Source organism: Coffea eugenioides, chromosome 2 (assembly GCF_003713205.1).
Source record: "Coffea eugenioides isolate CCC68of chromosome 2, Ceug_1.0, whole genome shotgun sequence".
NCBI classification, from domain to species: Eukaryota; Viridiplantae; Streptophyta; class Magnoliopsida; order Gentianales; family Rubiaceae; genus Coffea; species Coffea eugenioides.
Window position 1 is genome coordinate 67,909,151 of NC_040036.1, and position 11,747 is coordinate 67,920,897.

General features: G+C 33.8%; 1 long non-coding RNA gene across 2 annotated transcripts; it reads left to right on the forward strand.

Annotated features, from left to right (window-relative positions):
- Positions 1 to 1,391: 1,391 nt before the first annotated feature.
- On the forward strand, positions 1,392 to 10,154 carry LOC113763936. 2 transcript variants are annotated; one of them, XR_003467424.1, is made up of 5 exons: positions 1,392 to 1,712; positions 3,619 to 3,672; positions 3,741 to 3,816; positions 4,917 to 5,070; positions 9,273 to 10,154. It is a non-coding gene; the product is annotated as an uncharacterized LOC113763936 (long non-coding RNA). The 2 variants fall into 2 exon arrangements; XR_003467423.1 differs by lacking the exon at positions 9,273 to 10,154 and having other exon boundaries at positions 4,917 to 5,119.
- The last annotated feature ends 1,593 nt before the right edge of the window (positions 10,155 to 11,747 follow it).

The following is an 11,747-nucleotide window of genomic DNA, read 5'->3' on the forward strand; positions in this document are numbered from 1 at the left end:
TAATACTTAGAAAAGAGAGAAACATAGTTGATTTAGGGTTCAAAATTTTTGGGTTAATTTCTTTTAGTACAGCATGATTAGATGCTATTAAAAATTGTTTGTATTGCTAAATTTTTCTAAGAATCCTTTTTGATGCATCATAGGCACATTTCTCGATCATCTTTTTATTTTTTAACCACTTTTTTAGTTTACAAACATCAAATCACAAAAATGTATTACAATATAATTTCTAAAAAAATTTCCAAATAATCTTCAATCCAAACAAATCTATAGAACTTTAATAATATTTTTATTGCTTATTTTTCACTAAATAATTTTGTTTTTTCCCCTTATCATATAAAATGAGCTGGATATTTTCCTTTATCTAAAAATCTGAAACTATGGAGATAAAATTTAACAAGAGTTAGCTTCTCACATAGGTAAAATTCAAAATCAATTGTGTAATTTGTGTGAAGTTATTTCTTCTAATCATATGCAAATCGATCCTATTATAAATAGTGGGAATGTTATATGTGAAAGCGGATTGCATTTTGATCAAAATAATGGATCTAATTTGTGTTTCAACGAGGAAATACCTATTTCACATGGTAATGCCTTTAGAATGAAGTTTGAACCTCAAGAGGCAAGCATGGATGATGTATACATAACCCCTCTTTAAGAGTGTGTTGCAAATGAAAATTTCAAAGTCATAATCGTTCAAAAAGGCTAGCTAGACGTTTCTTTGGACAATTTTCAAGTGGTGTTCCTGCGAGATAATATCCATGAAACACTTTGAGATATCCTTTTTTCTTTGGACAATTCTCAAGTGCGTTGGAGCGTATATTCTTTTTTCTTATTTCTAACATTCTCGAAAGGAATTATGATGTAAAAATTTTCTGAATGTGTGGGTTAATCGTGAGTGACAGCATGGTTACATCTTACCCGTCAATCGCATTCAATAACACAAGGTCCCCCCCCCCCCCAACCGCACTGGCTCTCCATTTAGGATCTGTTTGATTCAATGTAAAATATTTTCAACGGAAAATGTCTTTCATGGAAAATTTTATCGAGGAAAATAATTATCTTTTCCATGTTTTTTCCGGTGTTTGGGAGGAGACGGAAATTACAAATCTTTAGTGGGCTATTGCACAAGTGATGGGTTTTGTTCTGAATCTTAAGGCTAGTGGGAGAGCTTGAATGGGTAGTCTTACGACTTACGAGGCGCACATGGAAAATAACTTCAGTTCATTTATAAGGGAAGTCATTTTACACCATCTGATGTAAAGTATTTTCGGTAGAAAATTTTTTTCCGAAAGCAATAACCCCCCAAACAATAAAAAATCAGGAAAACATTTTCTGGAAAATATTTTCCTTCCAAACAAACAGACCCTTAACTCTCTTTCTTCTCCATTTAACTTTCTCTGATCCCTCAGTTTTCATGAACCTGGTACATTTTGGCATCTCTTGCAACAGGAAACAAAACTCCCTCTCGGCTCTCTCTATCATGTGACACTCACCAACACAATTAACACTCTTTCTTTTCCTCTCTCTCTCTCTCCCTCTCTCGGCCATTCCTTCCCTAGCAGCACACACTACACACAGAAACACACAATTGCACACACAAGTAAACACTTGAAATAAAAAGTCAGGATGAAGACGTTGGGTTCCTCCAAAGTTTCTAGAGTTTGAGAGCAGCACTGCCATTATATAGCAAAGCTAAAGCCGTTGCCAAGGTCCCTTTTAGTAATCTTTAAGTTCTAGTTCAAGAAATGGGTTTTTGTAAAGTTTCAAATTATTATTTTTAGTTTGTTATTTTTTACGCTGTATCTGTGGGCTTATTTATGTTATACGTCTAATGAGGAGCAATTTGGAACAAGTTTGGTAAAGTATGTGCTTGTTTTGAATGAGTTTATGAAATTGAGATCTGGTTGTAAATAGTTATTTTTGCTACTTTTCACTTCTTTTTTTTTTCTTTTTTAAATACCGAGGACGGAAATGGAATCTATGCAAAAGACTCAGTGGAAGATGATAGTTTGGGGTAAATCTATCACTGGAAGGCTATGACGGGCGGTGGTTGGTGGCGGCAAAGGCTGGCAGCACTACCGTTGCCAGTGCTCATTTCTGCAGTGGCTAGGGTTGAGGAAGAAGAAGAGGGAAAAGGAAAAGGCAGAAACAAAAAAAGGAAAATCAAGTTTAGTAAAACTACATAGCATTGCCCTAGATCTAAACTACACTGCTCCACTAAAGGGTTGAAAATGGGTTTTAAAATCAGAAACTAGATTTGCAATTTGGTCCATCAATTTCTTGAAACCTCACTATAGGCCTACAACTTTGATTCTATTGCATCTAGGTCCATTTTTAAAGTATTTTGGTCCATGAACTTTAATTTTGATCCCTAATCTTTTTAATAATATGATTTTGACCATTAAAACTCTCTAATGCTACAATTAGGTCCCACTAGAATGATAATTTTTCAATTAGAGTAGTTTGATTTCTTTAATTACTATTTTATTCCTCAATTGTGCATTTTTATGTGTTTTTGTATGACTATTGCAACTAAATGACTTAGCTTTGGTCTTTTATTACTATGATATGATAGTGGTATCTTTATTCTTTTTGTTCGTGTTGTGAGTTCTAAATAGGGAAACCTTAAACTGACACTGTAAAGTGGGTACCCTTCTTGGTTTTACATTCAATTATGTGCTATTTTGTGTTTATATGTTCTAAGTTGTTTTAATTTCTTAGTTTCCCATTACAATACCTTATTAGTTATAATTTTACTCTTAAAATGCTTGTTTATTTTACTCTAATTTTATCATGTTCTATTCATTTAAATAAATAAAATAGTTCGCTTATTTTTTTCATTTTCCCTTTGTTAGATTGCAGTTAAGACCTCACATATAACAGATAGGTTTATTTTTCATCATTTCCCTGTCAGATTGTAGTTATGTTCTCTAATGTAATAGATAAGGCTTGTGTGTGTTACGTGCTCTTATGTGCTTACATATTTGCATGCTTTCATAAGGATTGACATTTAGATATCATGCTTATTTGTTACGTGCCGAGTGCGCTTTCTATGTTTACTCCTTTTATATCATGCTCTAGTATACAATGCCTGCTTAGCTCCAGCACACTAGTACAGTCCTAGTTGTGACACCTTCCCCCCTTTATTTGCTAATCCAATGCTAGTGAAGATTTGTAAAAATAGGATAGTTCAATGCTAAAATCTTAGACTTTTTGCACATTAAATCCATGTATTGTATGTTATTCATTCTATTTTCGTAAATATTTTTTTATATTTTTAGACTATTTTTTTCTCATTTGTATGTTGTTTTTTCCTGCAATATACCCCTATCCCGTATGTGTTTGAGCAATTTCATTTATATTTGCATTTCGTATAAGAATTTAGAAATTAGACAGTTCATTAACTTGTTTAGATTAGTAAAGTCACCCTTTAAGTATGAAATGGGCAATTATTGCAATTGTGAAATGGTTAAGAGGTAGTAACACTCCTAATCTTAAACTCTTCAATGGACTATCTACGCACAAGTGCTTAGTCTGCATGTTTTGCATACTTCCCTCAAACGGTGTTGTTTTAAGTTAAATGAATATATGTAATACTCTCCATTTTGGTTGCAGAGACTATTAGCTGTGCTTCGTCATCCTAACTATTGCATCTCTGCCTATTCATGTGTAAGTTACATACATCTATGTTCACTTTTATGGAATTTCAAACTGGTCCTGATAGCAAAATATATTAGTCATCCCTTGATTAGATGCTCACTTTTATGGAAGAAGAATTTGCTTGATTCAGACTTTGACTGGAATCCATTAGATGTAAGTTATTCATCTTGTTTAGATTTTAGACATCTGTAGCTTTATTGTGATCATTTTAAATGCCTACTGAAGCGTGTAGTCAACTTCTGATATTGGGAATATTGGGAATAAAGTTAACAACTTCTCTGCATGATTTGTTGGCTTTTAGATTGGATTTTACAATTGTTTTGCCGCTTCTAATCATTGAATGAACTAAGTCTTTAGTTTGCTATCCACTGTTTCTACAGCCTGCATTAACATTTTAATTGATGTAAGCCCTGATAAGCCTCCAATGGAGATGTGTACTACACAAGAGTACTGTCCGTATAAATCAAACCTGCAGCTTTTCTGGTCACGCTGGACCAAATTTACCATTGCCTTAAGGCTGATTGACCTGTAAATGTCTCACTTTCATCACCATCTAAGACTCTTTTTTTCACCTATCTTTGGTGGTTTGAAGCAACCTAACGGTAAGTTTCTGCAGAATGTACACCTATTTATCTGCTAGTTAGTTTAATATGTCCTTCAGCAGTGCAAACTTAGTTTTGCTGTGCAGAATGTACGTTCTGTCAAGAATTATATATGCACGACGAAGTGGCATTCTTCTTCCAAGTAAAAAACTGTAGCTAATTAGTAACATGCTCTTGGCCACTGAGTTTTTGCAGCTTAATCTTCTTTAGCCAACTCTTCATTCTTATTTTTCTCGATGGATTCGTTTCTCTTGTATCCTCGAAATACAATGCTCCATAGGATAATGAAAACGCATGTACGTAATTATGATTTTCAATTTGCAACAAGAGGAGAATAAATGCTTTGTATGGTGGAGTTTTCTTTCAATGTCTGTATAGATTTTACATTTAACATACTCTAGTGTGTGTAACACCGGATGCACTGCTTGTACTATTCGTTTTATGTGGTAGCTTACAAGTCAACAGACGACATCTAATGTATTTCATTTTCTTAATGCTTTATGCACATCTAAAGAAATGCTGGAAATATTATGTAATGGTAAATCTGTGTTGTGCGGATAGAGTATTTACTTAAAGAAATAAAGTGTATCTTTTGCGAAAAAGTGAAGTAGTTTCCCATCATTTTCTGATCTACGGCTACATGTAATGTAGGCTGACAACAAGGGGAGCATGGATGAATTTGATGAGCTTTCCATTGATGAACGTGGTAAACTTGATGAGGAGACACTAGTTAATGTAAATAACATGAAGAAAGAGAGGCTCAAAAATCAAGGGATCAAGTGGATTTAGGAGCGAGTACATAGCGGTAAGATTACCTACAGTTTCTTTTCGGTTGTTTAATAATTTAAAGTCTTCATATGTTATCCTATGTTTAATTGCTTTTTATACATGGGATGACACATCTTACATAACCGAAGTAGTCCCCTATTCCTGGGATAAAATAACTCCATGAAAGAGGGGGTATTAGTCATTTTAGGATGACTAACAAATAGGATGATAAAATTTTAGACTAATTTAACCTTTCAAAAAATATAAATTTATACTCTTATAATTATATAACTCTACTCTCACACGACAATATAATATGAATGGACTAATTAGCCCCTACTAATTAATTTTAAAGTTTTTTTGACTATTTTGCCCCTACTACCAACAAAACAATATTTAGACTAATTTGCTCTTATGAATGATTCAAATTCATACTGATCATTATATAACTATACTGTCACATAATAATATGCTAATAAGTGGACTAATTAGCTCCTACTAATTATATTAAAAATTTTGACTAATTTACCCATATTAATTATTTAAAATTTTTTTGACTAATTTTCCTTACTAACATCATAATAGAAGGACTATATTGTCGTTGGACTAAATTATCCTTATTAGCCTGATTTTCTAAACCAAATTCTATATAAATGCATTACTTTATCAATTGGGTTTCGTGAATGAGGATTTCAATAAGTTCAAGCTCGGTCTAAAGAAAAATCTTCTATGTTAACTTGAGTTTGGCTCATTTAAAGCGTTTCAATGGATTAGGTTTTAATCGATTTAATCCTAACTTAGCCAAAATTCAGCCTATATGTAATTGTACTTCTAATTTAGGTTCAAAAATTTTTTAGTCAAAATCTATTTTTAAGGGCCAGAATGAGTTGAGTTTGAGTGAATACAAATTTTTATTTATCAAAATCTTTGATTTACTTTATAATTTTAAAGTTTCAAACAACTCTATTTTAATAAAAGTTATAAATATTAAATTTTTTATTAAATTATTTTATTAAAAAATATTAAATTATTTTAATAATATTTTATAAAATATAAAATTATTTTACTAAAAAGAATCTACAAATTAAGGGTGCTTTGGTCATTAAAATAGTAATCCTACCTCATCCAATCTCCAATCAAACACAGGATATGATTATTTCTCAATAGGGGTGGCAATTTTCGACACGACCTGAAAACACAACACAAACCTAACACGAAATTAATGGGTTTGGGTTGAGGCTTCGGGAATTCGGGTCAGAATCGGGTTGGACCCGATGAACCCGAAAAGAAAACAGGTCGATTTTGGGTCAACCCGTGGTGACCTGATATGACCCGATATGACCCGTTTACGAATTAAAAATAATTTAATAAACATAAAAATAATTTTATCTAACTAAACTAAGTTATTCTTTTTTTCAAAGGCATTAATTACTTAATCCTAAATGAATTTATTTAATTTGTGTGAAGTTGAAATTATTATATTTGGACAAATAATATATTATATTATTTTTTACTTTTATACTGTTTTAATTTATTTTATATTTTGTTTGGGATAAAACACTTTTACGGTGTTTAATTTATTTTAGACTTGGTTTGGAATTATTTATTTAAATTTTTATTACTTGATTATGTAATTAGTTTTGTGAGAAATTGATTTTATTAGAAATTATAGTGATAAATTAATAAATTAAAATTAAATTTCGGGTCATTTCGGGTCGACCCGCCAACCCGTCAACCTGAAATTTTCGGGTTCGGGTCAGCATACCTGACCCGTCACCGGTTGGCGGGTCGGGTTCGGGTCAACAGATTTTCTGACGGGTTGACCCGAACCCGAACCGCCAACCTGATTTGGACCCGAATTGCCACCCCTATTTCTCAACATATCCTATCCAATTCAGAACTAACCAAAAACCAGATAATTTGGATTATTTATCCAAGAATGACACAACCCAAGATTAATAATCTGAGAATGAGTTATCCTATCTCATCCGGTCTGTGAACCAAATAGACCCTTATTTCTTATGCATTATTTTTGCACTTATATTAACTTTTTGATTGTGTCTATCTTCCTGTAACTGCATTCTACTGGTCAATTTTCTTATTTGCTTTACTTCACCTATTTTATTAATAGCCTGAGAATGTTGTATTTTCTTGCTAAGTAATTGACAAGTAGGGTTGCATACGAGTCGAGCCACTCGTGAGCTGATCACGAGCAAATTGAGTTAGAGCTCGACTCAAGTGTAGTCAACATTGAATTCGAAACAAGTTCGAGCTAATCAACTCGAACTCGAGCTCGAACTCAAGTTCAAAAATATTCAACTCATTAGCTCGCTAGTCGCCTCGATATATATATATACACACACACACACACACATTTTAATAGTGAAATTACACATATATATATCCCTTATATTTTATTATTATTTTTTTAAAAATTACCATTGCATTCATTTTTAAAAAAATAAAAGCTCAAGCTTGAGCTTGACTCAGCTCGAATTTGCGATTGAGCTAGAACTCGAGCTTTACATTTTGAGCTTGCTGAATTCAATTGGATAACATATAACAATCAACAGATCCAACATAATTCTTCTCTAATCACTGTCATAATACTTGCAACAATCTAACAATTTTCGAACAACCTTATGTTCGAATTCTTCACCAACTGTGCACTTCAGGATCAATTCTCTGGCCTAACTTAATCAATTGAATATTTTTTAGCAACTTTATGCCCTAACTCTCTGACAATGAAAATGCCCAGAATTAACTTCGTAGTCCGGCTCGTGATGCCATTGGCAGAGCCACATGGCTCTAAGTGGGGTCAAACAACTGCATATAACTGATATGTTGTAAATTGTTTGACCCCATAAAAATAATACACATTGGGGGTCGAAAATTACTTAATAAGTTTTGAGGAACTGAAAATTAATTATAACTTAGAATTCAAAAATCAAATAACCTACCAAGGTAGAGTACAGTTACACTACAACAAATTAACCAAAAGATCCTCTTTTACTTCTAGATTTCATTCGCAATACTATACTAGCATAGTCTTAAACAACAAGTATGAAATAAAATAAAATTTATAAGCATGGCAAAATCAAGAATTGAGATGCACTAGATTTTCAATTTCCGAAATTTCAAATCAAGTCTTTATTGTATTTGATTTCAACATTAGACAAGTCACTCTCTAAATTTCCAAACCATTTAATTTTGTTTTTTTACCTTCTCAGCTTTTCATTTCTCTAGTGATATCTTCATTATCATGCTCACTATAATCTTCATACATTTTACTTTTCATTAGCGAAATTTTATTTATATTAGGATGTGGATAAATTTCTTAAAAGGAAATCCATACAAAATCAAGTGACTTGGTTACTTATATTCAAAAATATATCTTTAACCAAGTTGATAACAAATTGATTTTGCAACCTTTTAGAAGATGGATGGTCCTAGAAGACAAATGTAATACATAAGGAATATAATTTTTTTTTTTATGATAATTTATAGGAAAATTTTGTGGTCCGTTTATAGAAACATTCCCTCAATGTATATCCCAAAATAAAAGGGATTTATATTTTAATATTTAATACCATTACAATCCAAAGTCAAAAAATGCTTATTTTATCATTAAAATATAATTTTAATATGAGGGTATGATACCCATATCCAAAAACTGAATAGTAGAATAAGTTATATTGTATTCAAATATGACCCCACTTAGTGCTTGTCTTGGCTCCGCCTCTGCGTGATAGTAATTGTAGAATCCAAATTTTAGGGTTCTAATAATAATTAGTATATACAGGATTACAGTATTAAAGGAATAAAATAATCAGTCATATGTGAGTGAGAGAAAAGAAAATAAATAATCCAGACTATTATTGACGTCTGAAATTTTAAAACAATGGGAGAAAGCCACACAACAATTTATTGACATCTCAATTTCAAAACAATGGAAGAAAGCCATGCCACAATAAAACTATACAAACTCTTTAAGGCTCTCTTTGAGAAAACACGTATTTTTAACCTATTAGACTTGTTGGGTAAAAAACCACTTATATCAACAATTACCAAATAAAACACATACTCCTAAATAACACAGTTATTAAAATCCGGATCCTAATAAAACTAGTAAATATATAAATAGAAACTTCAAGGTTTGGTTTATTTTGCCAACATTCTAAGCAGTGAAATTCAGACGGGCATACGTGATTCTTGCTGACTCAAGCTCCATCGTGTCAGCATACTTCTTGCAAGGCATACAAGTCCATTAAGCAGCATTTTGAATCCGTTGAGAAGCCAATAGTAGGTGCATTGAAGCAGCGGCCATGCTGCTATAGCAGCAGATAATGCCCAAGAAGCCTTAAGGAGCACTAGTCCAGGGTGGGATGGGAGGAGCAGCGATAGTAGTGAGAAAGTGGAGAGGACTCCACTAGCGAAATCAACACCATTCAATATCTCCACATAGTTATGGCGGCGATTCTGCAATGAGAAGGGTGTGGGGAGGGATAAGAGGGTTAAAAAAAAAAAACATACATAACTAATTGGTCTGTGCATTAAATGGTGTAAACTAACTTTATCCTAGTTTCCGATCGAGAAGGAAGCAGAGAAATTTAAACGGGAAGACGTGTCACGCTCAGCATAGTTGATTCCTGCTGACTCAAGCTCCATGTTGTCAGCATACTTCTTGCAAGGCATACAAGTCCATTAAGCAGCATTTTGATTCCGTTGAGAAGCCAATGGTAGGTGCATTGAAGCAGCGGCCATGCTGTTATAGCAGCAGATAATGCCCAAGAAACCTTAAGGAGCACTAGTCCAGGGTGGGATGGGAGGAGCAGCGATAGTAGTGAGAAACTGGAGAGGACTCCACTAGCGAAAGCAACACCATTCAATATCTTCACATAGTTATTGCGGCGATTCTGCAATTGCTTCATAGCCAAAAATAATAGGGGGTAGGAAAGTATAGCAGCAACGAAACTCCAGGTTTGCAGAGGATGTGTTTCACTTGGGTCCTCAGATTTGGCCTGATACTTCACCGAAACAAGCCCAGATAAAGAGGGAATCAAATATTTTAAGACTTTATGACAAGTAGGTGTCGAGTTCAATTGATCCTCATTCACTTCATCCCTGTAAGCCAAGATGTTTTAAATTTTTGTTAGGGTATCAGGCCAATTATTTGAAAAAGAAAAAGACCAACAATTTAATAGAAAATAATATCTAATACGAATGATGAGCAATACACAAGAATTAACGTAGTTCGGCTTAATCACCAAACCTACGTCCACGGAGAAAAAAACTTGCTCTTACTATGAGAAAAACACTACAAGATTACAACTTGATTCCCAAGCCCCAACTCTTGTATAACCCTCTCACCCACTAAGAACTCTCTTACTCCTTTCTTGTGTGTATTTGTAGTATGTCAACCTACCTATTTATAGAGAACATTACTGCCAAAAAATCAAATAACAATTAGAAACCAATATTATTTACTAAACTCATATAGAGTAGGAAATAGCATCTAATTCCTGCTAAATAAGGCTTTACTTGACTACCATTTCAAGTAACTAAATTCAATTAGAAAACTAGTTACTTCCCACACCAAATAAGAATCTTAACTAAAAGAAATTAAGCCAATTTCCTAACAAATCTCCACCTTGGCGAATATTTCTTTTAGCAAACACAGCAAACCATCCAAAAAAAACTCCATATGCCTTTTCCCACCAAGTACCTTGGTGCCTAACTACACACCCGAATCAATACAGTCTTGTTTTCAATTGATTCAATCGGCAAATGAACGTGTGTAGCTAACCGAGTCCAACATCTAGTTGACTTGCGAGAGGGGCCTCAATTCACCTTCTCCCATAGCAGGATTTTTCCTCTCACCATCATTTGTAATTTGAGAGCATTCTTGGATCCTCTTCCGCTTCCAATCCATTGAGGTATTCAAATGGTACAGATTACCATATTTCTTCCCCATCAACAAGACCGTCTCGCCATGTGTAATTCTCAAGACTCCACCTGCAGCGGAAAAATGGTAACCCTTGGAGTCTAACTGGTTCAAAGAAATTAAATTCCTTCGTAATTTTGGGACATAAGCCACACCGCCCAAAGAATGAATCTCTCCATTCAATATTTTGATTTTCACCATTCCAACACCTTTGACTTGACAAGTAGATCCATCACCCAAGGACATAAAACCTGCCTTCTTTCTTTGGAGAGTATCAAAATAGTCTAACCTGGAGCAAACATGTGAAACACATCCAGAATCTAAAATCCAACCATCACGAGAAGAAGTATTATTACCTTTGGAGATTGTGAGAATATCTCCACCCGATGCATATCCAGCAACATTATCATAATCATTCTCATCATTTTTCTTTTGATGAGGGCAATATCCTTTGATATGGCCAAACTCATGACAACCAAAGCACCGGATTCCACTCTTTCTCTTGGCCTTTGAACCACCTGCGCGCCTTAGATTCACCGCCAAATTGCTTTCCTCTTTTATTCTCACCTCGAGCAATTAAACGCAGCTTCTTGTATCACATCTGGTTTGCCTTCCTTTGTTTTTCATGATCCAACAAAGAAGACTGCACATTCTCGAACTCTAAAGTGTCCTTCCCATACAACAGGGTTGTCACGACACTTTCGTAAGAATCAGAGACTGAGGTAAGAAGTAAAAGGGCCTTATCTTCTTCCTCAATATCCACGCCAACC